This window comes from Ascidiella aspersa, chromosome 5, assembly GCF_963924565.1.
Source record: "Ascidiella aspersa chromosome 5, kaAscAspe10.2, whole genome shotgun sequence".
In the NCBI taxonomy this organism is placed as follows: Eukaryota; Metazoa; Chordata; class Ascidiacea; order Phlebobranchia; family Ascidiidae; genus Ascidiella; species Ascidiella aspersa.
In genome coordinates, this window is record NC_139451.1 from 30,973,348 (window position 1) to 30,998,234 (window position 24,887).

The window sequence follows — 24,887 nt, forward strand, 5'->3', positions numbered from 1 at the left end:
ATGGCGGTTTTACCTACGCCCAAACGTTTACATGGGCCTACAAATAACTACCCCTTAAAATATCGTATCGGTATAAACATCGTATTGGTTCATCTCTAAAAACGACGCAATTACCGAAGAGTAGCAATATTAGCACTTGGCATTGAATACAAGCTTCGGTTCGATATTAACAGAAATCTCTAGTTGCCCAAACTTATGAGATTTGTAATGTTCTTTCCTAAAAGTGAATTGCGACATGGAAGTTTTGCCTTTAACATTATGTATAGTACATTCATGAATAATGTTCTTTTCTAAAAGCATTGTTGTAACAACTTGACTTGACTGAAGTGCACGTAAGTGAACCTTTTCCAATTACTTGACTTGACTTAAATCTTTTTTAAGTCTTTCAGTCAAATAACTCTGGTTGAAATTGAATGTTTTCATTGAACAATTGGTTATTTACGTCAATCTGTGCACATAAACCAATAAGCTTGCTATGCATTGAATTTTTTTAATGTTGAGACAAATTTATCGAAAAAGTTTATTAAATTTGTTAATTTTACATTTTATTTTGCGCCAATGACCCGACTTGGACTTATATCAGTTTACAAAGACTTGGACTTTAGTCACTGTAAAATTCTCGTATGATCATATAATCGAACAAGTTTACTAGTTACAAAGAAACATATGTACACACATATATGTGTGCTTACAACTGAGATCTAGCCCTTCTGAAGCTGCTTTTTGACCAACGATAACGGCTTACGTATTATTAGATGCCGAAAGCCATTGCAGACTCAGCGAATCGGTCGATCAATGATGCAAGCAGAGCAGACTAGAAAAACAACTAGCCTGCAGTGAGGTTCGAACTCACGACCTCCGGTCAAGCCGGGACCGTCGCTCTACCAACTGAGCTATGCAGGCTCAGAAGGGAACGAGCTTTTCGGTGTACTAATAATACGTAAGCCGTTATCGTTGGTCAAAAGGCAGCTTCAGAAGGGCTAGATCTCAGTTGTAAGCACACATATATGTGTGTACATATGTTTCATTGTATTATGATATGATACTGGCGATCCCCTTCGTTATGAAGCTGCTTGTACTAACAGATTGAGCAAGCATTGGCGTATGGTTGTTTCTCGACTCGTTCCCTTCTGAGCCTGCATAGCTCAGTTGGTAGAGCGACGGTCCCGGCTTGACCGGAGGTCGTGAGTTCGAACCTCACTGCAGGCTAGTTGTTTTTCTAGTCTGCTCTGCTTGCATCATTGATCGACAGATTCGGTGAGTCTGCAATGGCTTTTCGGTGTACTAAGTTTACTAGTTTTGATAATTTAAAGTTTTTTTATGCAATGAAACATTCACACATATGTGTGTCTGCGATGGCTTTCGGTGTACTAAGTTTTTTTTATGTTAATGATTTTGAATTGACTTGTTCGAATAAAGATTTGTCTGGGAATTCGTATTTGCGAATGCTTAAAACGTCCTGGTCGCACAATGTGCACTTTGTTTAATAACTCAGGAAAATACATAAGAAGGTGGATGCAAAAATGTATATTCCACCATGTCCATCATACATATGCTCGACCAATGACCCTTCGCTTTTTAACAAAAAACGAATAAAATATGTAATTGCAATATGTAATTAACGCAATAAACTGCATATGTGTTTTGTTTGCAATGAGTGGTTTATATTCCTAACCCACGCAAAACAGTATTTTCCTAACCATAATGTTTTCCTTTTATTTCCCAGGCAAAACAAAAAATCTGCATTTCATTTGGATTTAATAGCGTAGTTATGTTTTCCTTGGTTTTCCGTGTAATAATGGCAATAAGAAAAACGTATAAAAATAAATAAATCTCATAGTTGGTAGTTGAAACTAAATTTTAGTTAAAATGATTTTCTGAAGTAAAAAATGGTAAAAAAAGAAAAAATATGCCGTTAAACAATCCTTTTTTAGCCGGAATAATAAGGACATGAACACCGAAAAAAGAAAATAAATATAGGCTAATTTAGAAGCACATTTCGTCGCGTGTGACATTTCGTCTTACAAAAGACACCTTTGCCACAGCGCGTATTCCTTGTCATTTAAACGACAAAACAATTTACTGAGAAGGCACAGTAGCCTACGTATACAAAAAAAGGAGGTCCCCGTCCAGCCAATTAAAAATATTACGTAGAATGTTTGCCTGTTAAAATTACCTATAGATCCAAGGTAATAGATGATAGGGCTGCGCGAGTCTGTTAAAACTAACCCAAATCCGACTCCGGCCAAACAAATTAACCCGGAGTTCGACTCTGGCCAAAATATTAAACCCGATTTTGACTCTGGCCAAAATATTAAACCCGATTTTGACTCTGGCCAAAATATTAAACCCGATTTTGACTCTGGCCAAAATATTAAACCCGATTTTGACTCTGGCCAAAATATAAACCCGATTTTGACTCTGGCCAAAATATTAAACCCGATTTTGACTCTGGCCAAAATATTAAACCCGATTTTGACTCTGGCCAAAATATAAACCCGATTTTGACTCTGCCCCCCCCCCCCAAAAAAAGAGTACAACTTCCGCCAAATATGCGATTGTCGTTTTCCGAGTCTAACCCCGAGTCTGAGCCCGACTCTCCAGCCTGTATTCCACCCATTTACGTAACTAAATACCTTGGATATTCAGCAATCCATTCATAGGGCTGTCATATATTTTATCCACTCACAATACGTGGTTGGAAAGTATTCATTCATATTCTATTACACTTTTACAATTTACACTTTGGGGTTTTATCAGTTTTATAATTTGATACTTGAAATGCGCACGTCGAAACAATTCCAGCAAATTTATTGGAATCCGACTCCGCAGCCTTAATAGAAGGTATCGATAAAATTTACCGGTTAATCAAATTTTAATGAAAGTGATTTTTTATGTAGGCCCCTTTATACAAATGAATAAATGTTATGAGATGTTCCTTGGAGAATTTAAATCTTTTGTTAATTTTAAATTACACAAATCAGCGTGCTTTTTGGGGGCCTTAAGACATGTAACCCTGTTAGTTTGGTTGGCTATCTGTCTGGCAAAGGTATTAGTTTTTAGCGGAAAAGCGCGACTGGTTATTTAAAAATACGCAAATCAACGCTGTTTTTCAAATGACGTGGGAAAAATCGTTTTATTTCCAAAATAAAATCGGCGAAAAACGCCAACGCTTCGGGTTAAAAAACACGCCACACTGTGCGTCAGCTTGTCGTATTTGCAGCAACCTTTTTAGAACGTAATTCACTCAGAAAAGAGTTATAAAAAAGGCTAACCTTTTAAACGACATGCGTATACAATACAGTCATCGTCATCGTAAAATGTCAAACCAGCTGGACATTTCGAACATCGCTTTTATTTACGTCTGTCAGGTGAAATAAACAGGACGCTGGCTTGTTGGACAAGCTCGCTCGCCTGATGGATTGGAAGGTATTGTTGAGTCATAATAGATCACTTCCGGCCGATTTTCAAAAAATGCTAAACCATTTTTGATCTAGATTCCCTGCGAACAACAGGTAAGGCCTGCTGCTGTTTTGATGTTGTTTTTACGCATCACAAAATATCACGACCGCTGTGGCAAGGTGTGTATGGATTGTGTAAAAAGGCAGAGTGGAAAGATAAATTGGACGTTTTCTTGGGCGTGGTTAGCTGATGGATCTTGGTCCAAAAGCAGGCGCATGCTTGGCAGTAAAACAATTGACAGGTTTCCCGATTTGCAAACAGCCCATTTTAATGTTGTAAAGTAAATGTGGTTAGCTTATTTTAATGAGTGACGAAGCTTTTGTTACGATTTCGTGGTTAATTTCTTGATAGAAGACAGTTCTGCAAACATGACAGGTTGCAAGTTATCGGATTCAGCGAATTTATGAAATTAGTTTTTAAATAATCGTACTGGTTTTAAAGGCAATTGAGACGAAGTCTAAAGAACGGAGAAAAGCTGAACGGTGGTGGTTGGTTGTAAAAAAGGACAATGGAGTAATAAATTGACGTTTAATTGAGCCTGGCTGTGCGCTCATTTTTTTTAACTGTTCGTGATTAATAAAGTGATTTCGTTAACGTTACAATCCTACAATACTGGATTCGATTCTAGATATGAGGGTTGCGTTGTCCAAAACGGAACCAAACATAGCCGAGTTGATAGCAAAGAAGCAAGTGCACCCGTCATATTGTTACTTTAAAAAACAACGTGTTATTTTATGTTTACTTGTTAAGAGGACCGAGAGCAATTCAAAACATTGCTGGGTGATCGTTTTGTAATTTTTTTTTTAATTTAGAACCACTGTTTTAGCCAAACAGCCGATTTTAAAGTTGGTAAAGGAAATGTGGTTAGCTATTTTATAGAGTGACGCATTTCACAATTATTAAATGTTTTTTATGGACTCGTATTAAGGGTTTTTCCTTCGTTAAGGGAAGACAGTTTTGTAACCTTTATTTGAACGCGTTCATATGATATTAGTTTTTAATTAATCGTAATGATTTTAAAGCACTTGAGACGTAGCCTAAAGAGCTCAGGCAAGGTGTATAGTGTGTGTAAAAAAGTCGCCTAATGGAATGATTAACTATTTTCTCGGCCGTCTTTAACTAATAGACGTTAGTCCTAAGGCTCTGCTACTTCGCAGTGAAAGTTTGACTTAACTCGTACTTTTTAAAGCAGCAAAATATTTATTATGTTGTTGTTGCATAGGTTTTAGTCAAACAGCCGATTTTAATATTTATACATAAAATATGGTTAGCTTGTTTTAAAGAGACTTTTTTTGGGGGGAATATATGTTGAAGTTTCGTAATTTTGTTAAAAGAAGTCAGTTTTCCAAGTCATTGACGTTGCAATAAATCGTTCTGTTTTAAAAGCAATTGCGGCGTAGCCTAAAGAACTGTGGGAAGGTGTATTGGTGGTTGTCAAAAAAAGGCGCGGTGGAATGATAAATTGGCCTTTTTAAGGCGTGGTTAACTGATAGATGTTAGTCCTAAATCGGCGCATGCTGGGCACGGTAAATATCAATTGTGATTTTGTAATGTTTTAGCTAACAGCCGGTTCAAATAACTGTAAAGAAAATGCGGTAAGCTTATATTAATAAGTGATGCATTTGGTTTATTAATAAACTGTAAGCAATTTTATAGACTCTTTTTAGGCGATTTGTGAAGTTTTAAGAGTATTTGTTTAGGGTTACTAGTTTAATTTCGTTGAGGGAAGACAATTTGGCAAACCAGACAAGTTACAAGAACACATTCATGCTAGAAGTTTTAAAATTAATCGCTCTGATTTCAAAGCTAATGTAAAGTAGCTTAAAGCAGGGGTCGGCAACCTTTTTGCACTGCGGACCGGTTTAAAACCAAAATTTTGTCGCGGACCGGCTTTAAAAAACAACAAATTCTTAGGAAAGGAAATCCATTACAACTTAAAATGCGAACTTTATGCTTGTTTTGCCTGAAGGAGATGCTCCCATCTAAGAATTATTGAACTTACTGAAACCCGCGAGTGGTATCCGGCCAGCCAAACAATTTAGTTTAACCCAGCCCGCGGCTCATGTCTTCTTTCAGGCCTTAAGTGTTTTTCTTAAATTACACTGTTTTAACATAATTACCAATTCCTATATTCTTACCCGCTTCTTAAAATAAGGAAGTTTAAGTTCGTTTTTCAACAGAATTTTAATCTTACAACCCTACTACGGACCGGTAACCTATTCCTCGCGGACCGGCGTTTGCCGACCACGGGCTTAAAGGACTGCTGCGGGTTATATCAAAGTTGAAAATGAAAAATTATTGAAAGTCGATTTTGCGTTCATGAGCAAATACATACGAGTAATAAATCGGGCCTTAGCACTTCGTTCGCAAAAATTTGAATACACCGAGTCCGCTATTTAAACTCATAATAAATAAGCAGAAAACTTTCATTTTCGCTATTTCCAGTTTGAAAAACTTATTTTATATTTGTAAGACCGATTTATTTTTGTAGGATCATGTTAAGTTATATAGTCTCTGAAAATTTACAACAACAAAAATATAGAGAGTTTTTAACTCTAATGTATAGATTAATTATTTAAAAAAACCTTTAGTTAGCGATTTGTAAAAATATCTTGTTATTATTGTTTTTTAAGTGAGGTTAAGTTATAAGTCTCGTGTTTAGCTACAAATCCGAAATTGTTTAAACTAAAACGCCGCAGTGTTTTCTGTGTTTGAGTTTCGCAAACACTTTGCCATAATGGCGACTGGTGGAAAGTTCGCCATAGGCATTCTACTGCTCATTGCTCTTGCTGAGGCTGCATTAGGTAAGTTGTTCTAATTATTTCAAATTAAACTGTGTGTTTAACGTAGAAAAACTCAAATTAGCCGATTTAGGTAAAAAAGTCGAGGTCGTGAGTTCGAATCTCATCGCGTGATAGTTACTTTAGCAGCTAATGTCTTTTTAGCAGTGAATTCATTATTACCGCTAAACGTACTGTTTCGTTTTTGTAATAACTGTATTTTTAAGCCCATGAAGATCTTACAATGAGTAATTGATCATAACACCCAAATTTTATATTTTTAAATATATCCTTCTAAAAAGCACTTAAAAATGAAAAATTGTACCATTTTTATTGAAACAAACGTTTGAACCTTACAAATATTTTTTTTACATGGATTATTAAATTACATATTCCAATACAGGTTATTTATCAAGCCCTATACTTTCAATTATAATTTGGTGTGAGTCAAATTTGCGTACAGGCCTACCGCAGTGTAAAAACTATTAATATTTTGTTTTTGTTCTTTAAAGGCAGTTGTAGAGTGCCCAATTATGTTTGATGTAAATATTACCAATTTCAACTTAATTTGAAAATTTACTCTAAAAATTGTTTGACATGTCAAATTAAAATGTAATAAAATTTCTATTCTGTGTATTTCGGTTGTTAAAAAACACTTTATTTCGCCCATAATAATAATTTTTTACTTTGTCTTTTCATGTTTAGCTCAAGATGAGTGGACCATGATTGGTAAGTGTTTATATTAAACAAAATAAGATGTTTCAATTTTGATTTTTGATTAAAATACCTAAAAAAACTGATTACCCTTATAAATCCTCGATTTCAGAGGTTCCTTACCAAGGCTATTTGAAATTTTTAATTGTTCCGAGTTCCAAGTTCGGACTACGACTCCAGGAAAGTAAACCGACTCCGTCGAGTCCCGAGTCAGCAGTCCTGCTTTAAACATTTACTATGCATGTAACCATACAAGACTGCATAGAACAGAAATTCTGGGGTACGTGGACTAGGTTTTGGGGATCCACGAATGCCCAATTAAAATATACTGAAATAGATTTTTCAAATCAAAAGAGTTAAATAAAAATAAGGCTTTGTTGCTTTTTCATCAAATGTATTCAGACTCTATTTCATTGACCGAAAACAAAGATTTCTTAAGTCAATTTGATTCATGACGTCATCTCTGAAAAATTCCATGGTGACCCCGGTCCACGCGAACCAAAAAAATGTTGGCGGTCCGCGTGAAAAAAATCGCTCAACAACCACTGGCCTATAGAAGAATATACAAGCAACATTTTTTAATTGTAGATAAAGGAAATCAATCTGTGGAAGAGACAATCGAAACTTTTCCAAAGAACATGACTTTCGCCATCAACGGACCGTTTACCGTCGGAAAGGACTACAATGTTACAGCCTGGCTCTTTTGGAAGAACAAGGACGTGGAACTAAAGGCGAACATTGTCTACATGTGCAACCACTCGTTCACCCTGGAGATTTCGTCGAACAACACTGGTGAAGTGGACGACCTGATAGTTTACTGGGAGATAAACGAATGTAAGTTGAGAACAAGTGAAGTTAGTGACTCAAAAACTCGTGTCTAATGCGTCGGCTATGAATTTAAAGCGGAAGTTTTTCAAAGAATCCAAAATAAACGAAATTTTTGCGATAAAACTGCATTCCGGCGACATATTTTCCACGGGTGACCTGAAAACGAACTGATTTAAAGATTATTTGTTTATGACGTCACGCAACTTTGTGACGTCAACCCAGGAAATACTATTTCAATCTCATTCCAGGAGTTGCTTTAAATGTTGTTTTTTTGTAATTGTCGACACCCTTCGTTCTATCAAATGCGGACCACTTTATCTTGTCCAATATGTCAGTTTATGCCTCTAGATTTTTTAGTAAAAAAATCTATTATTTTTGACAGAAGCACCATGTTTGCTCAAACAAATTTCAATTACAAAATACCGTTGGAGAAGTTTAAAGGGTAAATTTGCAACGTCTGCATACATTTTTATATAAATTATTATTATCAGTCAACCTGGCCGTAAACTAGAAGTTGTACGAATGTGGGTTAAAACTAGTGAAATCGCATGCTTTAAAGCACGGGTTTCCAACGTAGTGGCTAACCTGCTAACAAAATAAAGTATGATAAAAGTTACTGCGTTGTATTTATATAATTTTATCATTCTAACTACCGGTTACTGTATAAACCCTTTTTTAATTAAAATACGTTTCCTAATTTTTTCAAAAGGTTAAAAAAATAGGGGGCCATTGATTTCTTAAACTTTTCGTTGTAAAAAGGTTGGGAATCCCTGCTTTAAATCATTTTTTTAGTATTTGTTTTTTGTTTTTTTCTTTACTTTTTTCTAAATTATTCGGCGACAAACCTGCAAAATTACACTTAACACGATAGACACATTTTTTTTTGTCGTAATTTTGGATGAAAATCTAAGACAAATAGCCTTTCTTTCGCTAACTCAAATTTCCGCTAAATATCATGAGTGAAAATCGATAACATTGCCCTTTCAATTTTGCATATTCGTCCGTTGCAATGAAGTAATTTGGTATTAGATCGAATAGCAGTACATTTCCAAAAGAGATGACGTCATAAAAAAACGTGACGTCACGAAGTCTTGATTTAATAAGGAAGTAACCATAGCAACACAGCACAGTCTGTTTAGGTCAGGGGTTCTTAAACTGGGGACCTCTTGGGGGTCCGTGAACCAGTTTTACGGGGTCCACTAAGGCCTAATTAAAATGTTAGTGTACATTTAAGAAGTAATTTAGTTAAAAATAGAAACAGTTTTGCCCTGAATGTATTTAGACTCCATTTCACTTTCACATTTTTTGACCCAAATCAGAGGATTTCTGAAGTCTATGTGTTTTCTGATTCTGAATTTATGACGTCATTTCTGAAAATTTCCATGCGAAACAAAAAATAAAATAGGTGTCCTGGGTAAAAAAGTTTAAGAACCCCTGGTTTAGGTTAACAAGTTTTAGGTGAGGGAAGTTAGTCACATTACAAAGCAAAATGAATATTATCAAAACCCATACTGAAGTAGGTATCATTTTGATCGTTTCGAATAACTCTTTATTTATTTCACTCTTTATTTATAAGGTATTAATTTATATTACGTCTTACTACAACCTCCAACCATTATGATCCCAGATATTATCAATTCGTGCAAAACGAATAAACGCCTTTACATTGCTTTAAATTGCCAAAACTTTCATTTTCGAGGGTCCGTTAAGACACACAACGCCTTAGGGATAAACCATTGTTTTAAATGGCCTCCAGGGTGAATCCAGGGGTCATTGGCCCAAGTTTTGTCCATTTCTGCTGTTTTGATCAGTTTTAAACAAATTATACAGCTGAAAGTTCAGAAACTCGACAAAGCAATGCAAGTCAAACTAGAATATAAATCCCGCTTTTTTATTAGACTGGACATTTTAGCACGAGTTCGCTTGAGAATAACAGTTGTTTTTTCAGACTAAATTGTTTTATGACGTCACGGTATGGCGTAACTTGCGACGTCTCCCTGAAAGTTTTGTAACCCCGCCACCAAATTCTAGATTCGCCCTGATGATGTATTCTAAACGTTGTTCAACGTTAGTGTTATAAAACCTAGTTAAGTTAAAATTTTGCCCTAAAATATATTTGTCCCGCTTCGTAATTTTTTAATTAAATATTGTTTACCTTGATTAACATTACCCTGCTTTACTAAACCGCTGTAATCTGTTTTTAATGCAGGCACCCCACCGGAAGGCACAACCATGACATCACAATACAGTGACTTACAAACAACTGCCATTACCACCACAGAAGGTAACACAACATTATATTCGATAATGTCCAGTACAGAATCTAATCCGACGTCTGTGTGGACAATCACAACGTCAGACTTTGATGATGACGTAACCACCAAACCAATTATGATATCACCAAACCCGACAATGTCCAGCACTGCAGTTACTACCACGGCACAATTAAGTGATGACATCACAGCAAAACCAATTATGACATCACCAAACCCTATTATGTCCACGACTGCAGTTACTACCACGGCACAATTAAGTGATGACATCACTACAAAACCAATTATGACATCACCAAACCCTATTATGTCCAGCACTGCAGTCACTACCACGGCACAGTTAGGTGATGACACCACAACAAAACCAATTATGACATCACCAAACCCTATTATGTCCAGCACTGCAGTCACTACCACGGCACAGTTAGGTGATGACATCACAACAAAACCAGTTATGACATCACCAAACCCTATTATGTCCAGCACTGCAGTTACTACCACGGCACAGTTAGGTGATGACATCACAACAAAACCAACTATGACATCACCAAACCCTATTATGTCCACGACTGCAGTTACTACCACGGCACAGTTAGGTGATGACATCACAACAAAACCAGTTATGACATCACCAAACCCTATTATGTCCAGCACTGCAGTTACTACCACGGCACAGTTAGGTGATGACATCACAACAAAACCAGTTATGACATCACCAAACCCTATTATGTCCACGACTGCAGTTACTACCACAGCACAGTTAGGTGATGACATCACTACAAAACCAACTATGACATCACCAAACCCTATTATGTCCACGACTGCAGTTACCACCACGGCACAGTTAGGTGATGACATCACTACAAAACCAACTATGACATCACCAAACCCCATGATGTCCACGACTGCAGTTACTACCACGGCACAGTTAGGTGATGACATCACTACAAAAACAAATATGACATCACCAAACCCTATTATGTCCAGCACTGCAGTTACTACCACGGCACAGTTAGGTGATGACATCACAACAAAACCAGTTATGACATCACCAAACCCTATTATGTCCACGACTGCAGTTACTACCACAGCACAGTTAGGTGATGACATCACTACAAAACCAACTATGACATCACCAAACCCTATTATGTCCACGACTGCAGTTACCACCACGGCACAGTTAGGTGATGACATCACTACAAAACCAACTATGACATCACCAAACCCCATGATGTCCACGACTGCAGTTACTACCACGGCACAGTTAGGTGATGACATCACTACAAAAACAAATATGACATCACCAAACCCTATTATGTCCACGACTGCAGTTACTACCACGGTACCATTAAGTGATGACGTAACTGCAAAGTCAATTATGACATCACCAAACCCATTAATGTCCAGCACTGCAGTTACTACCACGGCACAATTAAGTGATGACATCACAACAAAACCAATTATGACATCACAAAACCCTATTATGTCCAGCACTGCAGTTACTACCACGGCACAATTAAGTGATGACATCACAACAAAACCAATTATGACATCACAAAACCCTATTATGTCCACGACTGCAGTTACTACCACGGGACAATTCAGTGATGACATCACTACAAAACCAATTATGACATCATCAAATCCTATTATGTCCAGCACTGCAGTTACTACCACGGCACAATTAAGTGATGACATCACTACAAAACCAACTATGACATCATCAAACCCTATTATGTCCAGCACTGCAGTTACTACCACGGCACAATTAAGTGATGACATCACAACAAAACCAATTATGACATCACAAAACCCTATTATGTCCACGACTGCAGTTACTACCACGGCACAGTTAGGTGATGCCATCACTGCAAAATCAATTATAACATCAACAAACCCTATTATGTCCAGCACTGCAGTTACTACCACGGGACAATTAAGTGATGACATCACAACAAAATCAATTATAACATCAACAAATCCTATTATGTCCAGCCCTGCAGTCACTACCACGGCACAATTAAGTGATGACATCACAACAAAATCAATTATGACATCACCAAACCCTAATATGTCCAGCATTGCAGTTACTACCACGGCACAATTAGGTAATGACGTAACTACAAAATCAATTATGACATCACCAAACCCTAATATGTCCAGCACTGCAGTTACTACCACGGCACAATTAGGTAATGACGTAACTACAAAATCAATTATGACATCACCAAACCCTATTATGTCCAGCACTGCTGTTAGTACCACGTCACAGGCTAATGTTAACATTACTACAAAACCATTCATAACAACACAATATCCAGTTATGTCGAGCACTGCGGCTGATACAACAATGTTAGAGGCTACCAGCACGTCACGAATTATTGATGACGTCACTACGGAATTGACCATGCCCAAAGTCTCTACAACACCAAGCCCAGGTATGAATGACTTCATTACTAATAAAACACCTATGCCGCTAGATATTACTGCAATGTCAAAACCTACATCAGTAGACCTAAGTTCAACCACCATATTAAAAGCCAGCCATGGTGCAGTAGATTTTACCACAAAACCCATGCCAAGTACAATAGACATTAGCACAAAACAAGTAAAATTTATCACAATAACTACAGATATCATTACAAAGTCTATTACCACAGCACAAGATGTTGCAACGAAAGCGACCTCTAGTCTAGTTGACATCACAACTAAATCAAACATTACTCATGAAGATATCATTACAAAACACACCTTTGATCTAGAAGATGTCACTACTAAAACTACACCTAGTGGGGAACATGTGACCACAAAAGAAACATTTCATAAAGAAGAAATTTCTACAAATCCTATTCCAACTCATGCTGGCGTTACTACACAACCAATTCTTAGTACAGAAGATATGACAACAAATCTCACCCCTATTCAAGACTATTTGACTGCAATACCTACATCTAGTCAAGAAGAAGTGCCAACACAACTCAACCATACCAATTCAGGTATGACCACAAAAGCTACTACTACACAAGACGATGTCAACACAAAGATGTTATCCAGTCAAGAAGCTGAATCTAGCCCCAGTCAACAAGAAAGCACTACACAAGACATTACCACTCAAGACCAAATTACCACAAAACCTTTTTCTAATCATATCAGTACAAATCCTACTACTAGTCTAGTAGATAGCACTACTGAATCTATTTCTAACCAATTAGATATGACTACAAATCCTAATATAATACCTAGTCAAGGTAGAAAAGAAACCCCTAGTCAAGGTGACATTACTACGAACACCCACGCTAGTCATAAGGATACCACAGAAATATTCACTACTAATCAAGACGATATAACCACAAAACACACCACTAACCAAGACGATATAACCACACAACACACCACTAATCAAGGCAATATAACCACACAACACACCACTAATCAAGGCGATATAACCACACAACACACCACTAATCAAGGCGATATAACCACACAACACACCACTAATCAAGGCGATATAACCACAAAACACACCACTAATCAAGGCGATATAACCACAAAACACACCACTAATCAAGGCGATATAACCACAAAACACACCACTAATCAAGGCGATATAACCACAAAACACACCACTAATCAAGGCGATATAACCACAAAACACACCACTAATCAAGGCGATATAACCACAAAACACACCACTAATCAAGGCGATATAACCACAATGACAACTCATGTACCACAAGGCGATATAACCACAATGGCAACTCATGTACCAGTAGCTACCACCACAAAATTAAATCCTATCCCAGGCTCCAAAAAAGCCGCACTTACAATCAAAACCACCCAAGGCGCAACGGACATTCCCCCAGGTGGGTTGATTGCGATTACCAGCCAAACCGTTACCATAGCGACCGGATCGAAGTCAGTCGTAGTGACGTCATTCAAATTCATTCCAGAATCGACCACGAGGGTCCAGCATAAGACCGAAGCCCCACAAACCACCACAAGTGAAGCTACAACTGGCCAAACTGTAGTTGAAGCCCAAACTACCCCACAAAACCCCACCCAGAGCCCTACAACAACCCCTGACCCAACCGTGCCCCAAACTGTAGGGGTAAGCAGTATGCACCCGATTTTACTATCTACACCCGCAGCTTCTTTCGTTACGACTAGGCGTGTAGACCCTGGAATCCCTGGTAAGTTTACAGTGACGCATGGTTTTGATGACGTCATTAATCAATTTAAGAAGGTTCTGGATTTGATGGCTTGCTGGTTTTGGGATGCGCATGTCCGGTACTTGATAGTTTATTACGATATTGACGCCCGATATTTTGAACAAAAAGTGCCGCGATCCCAGCCGATACCAAATGTTGTCTTTGCCATACTTAATTAAGCAATACAGGTCAAATTGTAACATTCAAAAGTTTTTCTCAAGGTTATTTGGCAAAAATTATTTTTAGCGTTATGAAGTTAAGTTTTCCTCCAGTTGTTAACTTCCAACATTTTTGTTTTTAATTTACCTTGTCAAGATCGATAAATCGTTGCGTTGAATTGAAAATTTGGCAAAAAAGTCCTATGTTAATCTGGTTTAGTACCGGCACCGATACCACTCTAGTGTCGGATGAGTACCGATACTAGCACTTAAAAACTTTGAAAGGTTTTTTGTTTTTGTTTTAAAAGTAATATTGCATCACAAACCATGGCTCATATTCCTATGTTAAATCGGTATTGGATCGACAACGATACTAACACTTTGCATCTTGTATCGGCTTTGATGCGATATTATCGGACATCCCTAGATGGGCATAACATTGCCGTTGTTTGTGATCCCGGCAAGCATGACAAAATATAACCAGTGATGTCTAGGTTTTGCCTTTTTGCATCTATATTATAAGGTTCTAGACTTGCTTGTTTGCTTGCATTGGCATAGCCATTTGTTTTTTATTTTAACATTAAAAAGCATGTTAAGATTAACCCAAGAAGTATGCACGACTCAATACAAATACAATTTAGGCTATTTTTAGTGGAATTTTGATTTTTTTTTTGTTTTTTGTTCGGGCAAAAATGCATCGTGTGCTTATGATGTAACAATCTACAATACAAAGTAAATTACTCTTAACCGACAAAGAAAGAGCCTTTTTGAATTTAGATAACCGTTTTAATGCTTTACAGATAATGCAACTATGAGGTTTATATGATAAAACGTCATCTTGCAATGACTTGACTTAAGTGCACTTAAGTCACTGCTTTTAAATGACTTGACTTGACTAAAGTCTTTTGGACAAATGACTTTGGTTTGCAATAAAAAGTTTATAGTAAGGCCTTTTTTGTATAAAATTGAGCTTATCTTTATTATAATTTTAGCACATAAAACAATTTGCCTGTGTTGAGCTTTTCTTATATTTTAGTTCGGTATTTGCATACTCGTACTGAGTTTAACATTTCTAACACAGATAACGTTTTCTTTTTATGACAAGCACGTGACTTTAAGTTAACTTACTCATATTATGACTTGACTGGGACTTGACTTAATATTTATTTAAAAAGACTTGGACTTAAGGTATTTAACAAATGACTTGACTGGGATTTTCACAATGACTTGTTTGCAACACTGTAAAACGTAATACAGGTTCATCGTAGAAAATTTGAGGTAAAGTATCATTTTGTTTTTCGGATACAGTCGAATGCCGAGAAGGAGAAAAAGGCGGCTTTATGTTCCCTCCAACTATAGCTGGACAAGCATCGCAGTCGGTTGAAAAGTGCAACGGTAAGTGTAGGGCGAAGGGTAAAATATAATGTATGCAGATTGGACCACGGCAAAACCCTTTTTAAATCGACAAGTTTCGCATCAGAACTGATCTGTAATGAGTAGTGTCGCACACTAGATCGGGACACAATCCCCAAAGTAGCTGCTAAGGATAGGAATGACTTTACTTTCTCGAGCAAGACGTTTATTGGACAGAACGATATAATCAGTATACGGAAAATACACATGCACGCTAAGTGCTCGCATAAGGCTACAGCCTATCTCTAACCAACGAGATTGCAAACCGTGCTCAAAATGCGTCCGATTCTTTCGACGAATAACGATGCAACACAACGCAATACAAAACCCAATCGACACAAAGATATCACGCAGAGCCGAGAAAACTGAGTCTGCGAAATTCACACAATGTCCTATTCCCCAGGGAAAATCAAGTTGGTGGGTAGCCGACCCGAACGGCGATTCCCGCGGCCAAACGCATTAGTTCGACAAAAAGGGTTTACAATAATTAAATTTGTGACAAGTAGGGATACCTGATTATACCCTGATGCAAGCCTATGTAGGTCCTATGGTCAGTATTTCTTAACCTAGGGGTCGCGATCTGAAATTGGATTGACTTTTGATTTGGTTGGGTCGCCGTCTGGAGTAGTTCGCAAGGTTGTATTTATAGAGATTGGTTCTCAGAGGATTTCTTACGAAATTGAAGAGAATGTGGAAACAATACAAAGACATGGCTAATATTATGTTACAACATACTTACGCTATTGTATTTTTTTGTGTTTCGTTCACTTTAATGTTACTGTTTTATAATTTGCAAGAATCTCTTACCGGTGTATGCGAATTGAAGTGAAAATTTTCGGGTCTTTCGATTTTTGGTGTCCAGGGAATCAGTTGTATTGGTTTGCCGATTCTAACCATTCTAATTTAACAGGTCGCCCCATAGCTTTCAGCGAATGTGTTCTCAATTACGACGGACTGACAGCCTCATTCGACAACCCCTTCACACTAAACTGCGACCTCACCATTGACAGCATACTGAACGTGGTGCGTATATACAAGCTCACATATATCTATAGAGAAAATAACAGCGTAAACATTTCTCTCCTTTATATCATATCAACGTTTGTTGACAACGCAAAAAATATATCAACGGAAAACAATACGAAATCCGAATAGCATCTGAATAACACACACATCGAATACGATCAAAATAGGATTTACACCTAATAGTCTAGGGTCTAAATAAGATCTAATCCCGTCTAAACGGCTTTACCCACCCTTACTACATTACTAACCCCACCCACTACCAACCTCCTAACTCAAAGGCAAAAAGTTTGGCGCTGAATCAGCGGCAATACTGGTCTATATTTTGTGATCATTACAAAACATATTTGAAAATTTAAAATAAAAGAAAAAAATCAACATTTAGTAAGAATATGAAAGCCCATACAGAAGTAGGTATCATTCTAAATGTTTGGAATAAATTTTCATTTGTTTTTAACATACTCAACATGATAGCCTGACCATAAAGCGTATTTCGAGGATAGACATACTAATTCATACAATAAATCAATTTAAAACTCGATTTAAACGGAAAAAATACATTGGGAACACTAAACACGGACCTGTTCATCATCTTCAGTAGTAAAAGAATGGCCAAAATAAATGATTTAAGATTCATTATTTTATTTCCATTCGTTTCAGCAAGTTTTTACCGCACTGAAGATGGCATAAGCACTTGCCGAAACGTATGCAAATAAAAGAATGAATCTTTTATCTATTAATTGGGCCACTCTTTTTCTACTGAAAAAAAATACATTGGTTTGCAGAACCCCAGTCCGGAAAACGTTACCACAGAAGAAATGGACGCTCAACTTCAAGGACTCAGTATTTTGACCAACAACATAAGCACCTCTGAGGCAGAACAGGCTGCGGACGTTTTGCTGGCACTCAGTAACTCCGACCCTAATCTGGTTGAGGTGAGAAATTTTTATATTTGCATGAAAATCTCTTACCGGCAAATGAGACAGCTATTCGCGCCTGTAGAGACAGTTACACGTATAATCTAGCAAAGGACACTCTAACTACGCCTTGGTCGAATTTTCAAACTGTTTTCTGCAAAACAAAATGTGCACGCGAAAATGTACGCAATTTCAAAAAGCTTTTCAAAGTGTGCACACATTCTGAAAAAATCACATGTTTGCGCACATTGTGCAAAAACAACGCCACGTCCGTGCGGCAGACGTTTTGCTAGCACTCAGTAACTCCGGCCCTAATATCGACGAGGTCAGAAGCTTTTATAATTTGCAAAAATCTCTTGCCGGTGAATGAGACGTGGATGCAAACATTTTTTGCAAAAAAAAGTGTGTAGGCAAAAATGTGCAAAAAGTGTACGCACATTTTGAAAATGCCAAAATAAAAAAGCCTTTAAAGAGACGGGCACAATTCTAACTCTAACTCAAAAATATCAAAGACATTTGGAATTGATCTACGCCCAAGTCAAGTCATTTTAAATCATTGACAAGTCAAGTCACAGTCAAGAAATAATTAGAGCAAGTCAACTTTAAAGTCCTTGTCCTAAAAATTCAACGATAAGCTATTACAATTGGTAAATTAATCCGATTATGAGCGATATAGCTACTGAAAAATAACAAAAAACAAAAAAAAGTTGTTTTAAGTGTCACACCTAAAATAAATATCTCAATTTTATAGAGAAAAATGATTAATGAAAACACTTATTTCAACCCGAATCCTTTGTCCGAAAGACTTGAGTCAAGTCATTTTGTCCAAAGCACTTAAATCAAGTCATTTGGAAACGGTGACTTAAGTGCACTTAAGTCAAGTCAAGTCAAGTCATTGATTTAAGTCATTACAACACTGAAAAAGTCTAAAATTACCAATCTAAGAAAGCAACTTTCTAACGCTTGGTATACCAACAAACCAAAAAGTAATACAGCCAAAAGTGTTACCTGTCTAAACAATTAGGCACATAAAAAAACTTTAACAAGTTTAAAAAATAAAAGTTTGTAAACCTGTAAAACCGTAAGGTAAACAAAATAAAAGTCCTTTGTGTTGCCACATGGCCACTCTTCCTAAACACAACTAACCAGTACTATTTAGAAACAAATAAATTCTGTCTGGTTTAATATTTTTCTTACGCTGTCTTAACTTAAAAAACAATTTCATACAAAGAGCAAAAACAACAAAAGTCGTGCGCTTCGTAAAGAACTAAAAACAAACACCTGAAACCATTCTCGCAGTCTGCGTGCAACAAACTCAACTGTAACACAACAAAATTAACTGTCGGCGCTACCTTGAAACGCGTTTCACATCAAGGCGGCTCGCGGCAACATCACATTTTCAATCTGCAAGCGCTTAAGTGAGCGCTTCCTGGTTTAGGGACATCCCGAACGATGACTCTTTTTCTGCTGAATTGAAACATAAAACTGTTTTTTGGTCGCTTTTGTCGCTGGTTTGAGGGCAAATGAACACTGGCTCCAGTACAAATTATGAGGTGTAAAAACGTTTTGTTTTATATTTTAGCTAAATAAATGCTTGTAGTTTAGCAAAAGAAATAAATGACAAGTGCGTGATTGCTAAAATATTTTAATGATAAATATGGCTGTAGCTCGTCAATTAAATTAAAGACATCATCTTGATCCGATTTCGATATGAGCTTGTATCATGATCAGTTAATGTGATACAAGCTCGCATCGAAACTTCTTTATTAAGATGACATCAATATATACCCGACCCGTTTGGCTTTGCAATTAATTATTTATCAAGCTACATTACAGATATATACGTAGTGTACCCAAATATGGCTGTGATTTGAGTTAATTTTACAGGGAGAGACTTAAAGGCTTGTTAGGGTCTTCGACAGCACATTTTATAACTTTTTTACTGCCTTAAACTTACTCAAGATACCAACAGGTCAACTAACATTTTCTTACAATAGTGTCCAATTAAGGCCAAACCCAGCTTTATTTGCTTAATTCCAAGTAGGGCGCCCCCCAGAATCGGCTACTAAACACGATATGAGTTTCTACGTTTCAGTTTTATGTCAAATATGGCAGATACAATGAGCATAGAAAAAGCAACATGGGCTTTGTACCTTACGGTTTTTCGCTGTCTCCTGGGAACGTCAAATATTGCTAAAAGCTTAGATTTCGATGACTTTCATTTTTTGTTTTTTGATGTTCCAAATAAATCCCATACCTATCCATCTATCTATCTTTGAAATAATAACTCCGTTTGTTTCAGATTAAACCGAATACGATGTTTAACATTCTGGTGAGCACCGAACAAATCAGCAGGAGCCTTGGAAGCGACCAATCGTGAGTTTAGTATGAATTGATTTCAGCGTTGATGGTTGCTACGGGTAAGTAAGACGCGGGCCGACGGCTGCCTAAGTGTCTTACACGTTTCTTGTTGCACCTGATCCAAGGAGCTGGCCGCTAATATTCTATCCTTATAACTTCTTGCACTCTAGAGAGAGTCACTTTACTCAGTTAATATGGCTTGTTGTGAGTATTTTCCAGTGTTGTAAACAAGTCATTTTAAAATCCCAGTCAAGTTATTTGTAAAATAACTTAAGTCCAAGTTAAGTCTTTTCGAATAAATAACAAGTCAAGTCCCAGTCCAAGTCATCAGTTGCGCAAGTCAAGTCCCAGTCAAGTCATAATTAGGCAAGTCAATTTTAAGTCATGGCCTTGTCATAAAAATTAAACGTCAAACTATTAGAATTTTTAAACTCGTATGATTATGAACAATAACTGAACTAAAAAATAAGGAAAACGGAACATATAGCAAGCAATTTGTTTTTTGTGCAAAAATTTGGACAAAAACCTCTATTTTTTAAAAAAATACCTAAACAAATGCTATATTTCAACCCCAGGTAATTTGTTCAAAAGACTTAAGTCAAGTCAAGTCATTTAAAAACAGTGACTTAAGTCAAGTCATTGACTTAAGTCATTACAACACTGGTATTTTCTCAGCACACACGACAAGTAACATGATGATTTAAGCCGCCAGTATCAAAGCCGCATAAAGTAGAATGTATTGCAAAATTCCGATACCGCTCGCTTCGGTTGTTCGTCACACGTCAGTGAACACTGGCCACGTGCAAAATGACGTCACACATGGCAACGCAGGGGGTAAGGCTTGATGGCTACATTGATGATAAAAAAGTGAAATAGGTTCGTGATTTTAACACTAAATTAAGTTATTATTCCTATTTAATCCTAAAAGTATGCTCGTGGTTTTTGCGTCTTTAACAGTTTTGTTGTATAAATAAACCTGGCATCGTTTGCCCATTTAATTTAACAGCTTAGTGTTTGAATATGGTTTGCATTGTCATCTAAAGCAGTGTTTAAGGTGAATGGTTCACCCAAGGGCGAATAAAAGTTTTACAAGGGTGAACCAACCAAAGTGGGTGAACCAACCAAAGTGGGTGAACCAACCAAAGTGGGTGAACCAACCAAAGTGGGTGAACCAACCAAAATGGGTGAATAAGGGTGAACCGTCAGAAATGAATGATAGCTTGCGAAACAACTAAGTCATTTTGAGCTGTTATATATAAACGAGATAGTTTTATCATATCATGAGACAAGGGTGAATTACATCTGGAGATAGAAGCTAAGGGTGAACAAAACTAAAAAAGTTTAAGAAGCACTGATCTAAAGAACAAAAAATAAAAAATTAATTGCCATAAAATTAGGTACCAAAATAAAAAAATGTTTTTTTAATATTTTGCCCGCTCGTTGCATAATTTTGGTTTGCATTGTCAACTAAAATACAAGAAAATAAAAAACTAATAATTTCTTTTTTTAAATTACTAAATTAAAAAAAAATTCTGACTATTTTAATATAGTAAAAAAATTGTGTTTTTTTCGTGCAGATAAAAAATGCGTTTTTTTTTGCAGCGAAAGCGCCAAGAAGCAGCAGGAAGTTCTTCTCCAGGCTTTCCGCAAGTTTGCTGATCGCGTTACAATGCCGGCCAACCAAAACACCCTTACTTTTGTCACCAACTCGTCAAGTCTCTCTGTGCGTATGACGTTTACCCTAAACATTAAAGTCATTTGTCGATACACACTTACTTGGCATTTCTTTCCGATACCAATATTTTGAACAAAAAGTACCGCGATCTGATACCAAATGACGTCATTAATATGCTTGAATAAGCAAAATAGATAAATTGAAATAGTTAGGTGTTTTTTCAGGTTGTTAGGTCAAATTGATTTAGCGTTGAGAAGTTAAGAAACCTTTAGCTGTAACTGCTATTTTTTTTATAAAATTAACTTCCAAGGGAGAATCCACTGTGTTGGGCCCAGTTTGAAACTCAGTGTTGTGAATGTTACGTGTTTATCAACACTTAAACACCCAAATTAATTAATTGCCATAAGCCAAATCTTAGAGTTCATTGAGTGGTTTTACGATGTGATAAATAGGGTTTTAGATTTCAGCTTTCGTTTGCCAAATATGTTCTTCAGTTACATAATATCATATTTGATGATGCAAAGTTTTCCGTATTGTTGTGTGTAAAATTCCTGTGTTTTCCTGCTTCAGTTCGCCTCGTTTCAAACTTGACAGTGAACAAGTCATTTTAAATTGACTTAAGTCCCAGTCAAATCATTTGTAAAACAACTTAAGTCCAAGTCAAGTGTTTTCGAATAAATAACAAGTCAAGTCCCAGTCCAAGTCATAATTAGAGCAAGTCAACTTTAAGTCATGTCCTTGTTAAAAAATAAAATTTTAAACTATTAAAATTTTTAAATTTGTATGATTATGAGCAATAACTGCATCATTCATTTGAACCCAAGTCATTTGTCTAAATGACTTAAGTCAAGTCAAGTCATTTTTCCCAAATACTTAAGTCAAGTCAAGTCGTTTGAAAACAGTGACTTAAGTGCACTTAACTCAAGTAATTGACTTAAGTCATTACAACACTGTTGAAACCTTATTGATATTATTTAATCGCTTTACCGCGTTTGTTATGCTTTTCTGATAAAAAGAAACAAATTTATAAGTAAACAAGGATTTCGGAAAAACATAAATATTCGTAGGGTATTATTATCTAGGTATTAAAAATGGAGAAAAAGAAAATTCAGGTACCAGTACCACAATAAAAACGTTCCCAGAAACAACATTAAGAAAAATAAAACCGTAGCTTTTAAGACCTGTTTAGCGCATCTCCATAAGAGACTCCCAATCCCTGCACCACTAAACCACATCTGTATTTCCATTTAAGATCAATGAACCTCCCAAGAACGCTAACAACAAGTACGACCCGACCAGTGCTTCCATGGCACAACCAGGAACAGGACGCAAGATTGCAGGAGTAACGGTCCCGGGTTCGGTTCTCGATCAAGCAATCAACGCACGGAGAAGACGCAAACGACAAGCTACTGGAAGTGCGGGTGCTGCTCGTATCACACTGCTCGTTTACGCGAGTGCAAACCAGTTTTCACTGGATCAGCAGGGAAAATTCGTGAGTTTAGTACCTAAAGGAATTGCATTATGAAGGGTTTTGCAAACTCAATAAAATATATATAAAGTTTAAGAGCATTACTTTAGAAACACCAGGGCGAACCAGTATCCAACTGGATAAGTAGGACAATTATTAGTGAGTATTGTATTTATACAAGATTTGTAAAATCTGGTAGGTGTTTTTATTGTCTTTATTAAATGCACTTTGGAGGGTTTGAAAACCTCCGAAAAATATATATAAAGTTATGAGCTTTACTTTAATAGACTTGAATTAAAACGCTTGATTTTCCACTCGATTAGCAGGACAGGAATTTTGTCTATATGGTAGAATTGTAAAAAAAAACTAGCTAAGAAAAAAAGAAAGTTACATAAATAATTGTGACGTTTTGTTATGACATCGGCGACTGGCCAATAACTTTAAATTAACTTGAATTTTTCATTTTGTGGTAAAACGAGTACAGTATATTTGACTTGAGTTGATTACTTAGCTTTAGTGATTCCGGTTAGATTGAGATGGACAAATGGCTTAAATTGAAGTTAGGTTGACAAAAACCTTCACATAGAAGTCATGAAGACCTTAACAAACCACAATAGCTTACGAATTGCCAGTGCTCTTCCAGCGTTTATAAATCGATGACTAGATGTTTGGACGCAAGTGGGCAATAAACGCGCGCCAGTTGCTTCCATTTTGCTTTAACCATAAACTTAACAAATATACATCAAACCAAAGACTGTAAGGAAATTGCTGGAAATTAGCTCATAAATACAGCCCGGAAAACAACACAACAGGGTATTTCTGCGAGGGTATATAATAAATTAACTTCCCCGAATACCAAAAAAAAACCATAACCTGACAAAAGAAATGTTCTGTTGTTTTTTCAGATCATTTCAGTCCGCATAGCTGGACTGACCAACGCCCATCTTTCAAACGGACTTGCAATCGTCTTTGTGCTTGAAACTGCCACACAAGGCATCGTACCTTCACCCAACAATTCTCTACAGGTAAGATTATGCAACTAGGGATGCACAGCAAGTCAGCAAGTATTATTTGGCAACCAAATCTCGGACGCTGATGGCATATTCGTGCTGCGCTGACAAAATGTAGAATATTTACAAAACACAAGACAGTGTTCTCAACCAGGGTAAAGCAGCATTAAGGTATGATGCCCGATTGCATTTCACTGCCTTCCAGCCAAAGATCTTTGCTTGCCCTAAACTACCAGTGGCGTAATGTGGTGTGAAATATTGACAGATTAGTAAATTTACAAAGAAATATAGCCGCTTTTCGCATATAAATCACCCAATTTTGGGGTACGTTTTCATAAAAAAAATTTGGGCGTTAATCTTTTGCGGCCCCAATCATCGAATGCATACAGGGTTATTGTAAACGTTAGTGATAGCAATCAGAGGACGAGAAACTTTTTTTCAAAAACCTTGTCGTTACGATTTACAAAATTCTTTCAAAAGCATTTGAAGCTAACTACTATATTTCAATAAAAACTAGTTTGGACACAAAAAGCCAGAGGGCTACATGAATAGAGGTACAAATGTACACTACTGCACTTCTGAAGAAAGTAACTTTAC

The 24,887-nt window shown here is 36.8% G+C and overlaps 2 non-coding genes across 2 annotated transcripts; one reads left to right on the forward strand and one right to left on the reverse strand.

Moving 5' to 3' along the window:
• Nucleotides 1–828: 828 nt before the first annotated feature.
• On the reverse strand, nucleotides 829–903 carry Trnaa-ggc (transfer RNA alanine (anticodon GGC)). The gene has a single exon. It is a non-coding gene; the product is annotated as a tRNA-Ala (tRNA).
• A 231-nt stretch (nucleotides 904–1,134) lies between these two features.
• On the forward strand, nucleotides 1,135–1,209 carry Trnaa-ggc (transfer RNA alanine (anticodon GGC)). Its single transcript has one exon. It is a non-coding gene; the product is annotated as a tRNA-Ala (tRNA).
• The last annotated feature ends 23,678 nt before the right edge of the window (nucleotides 1,210–24,887 follow it).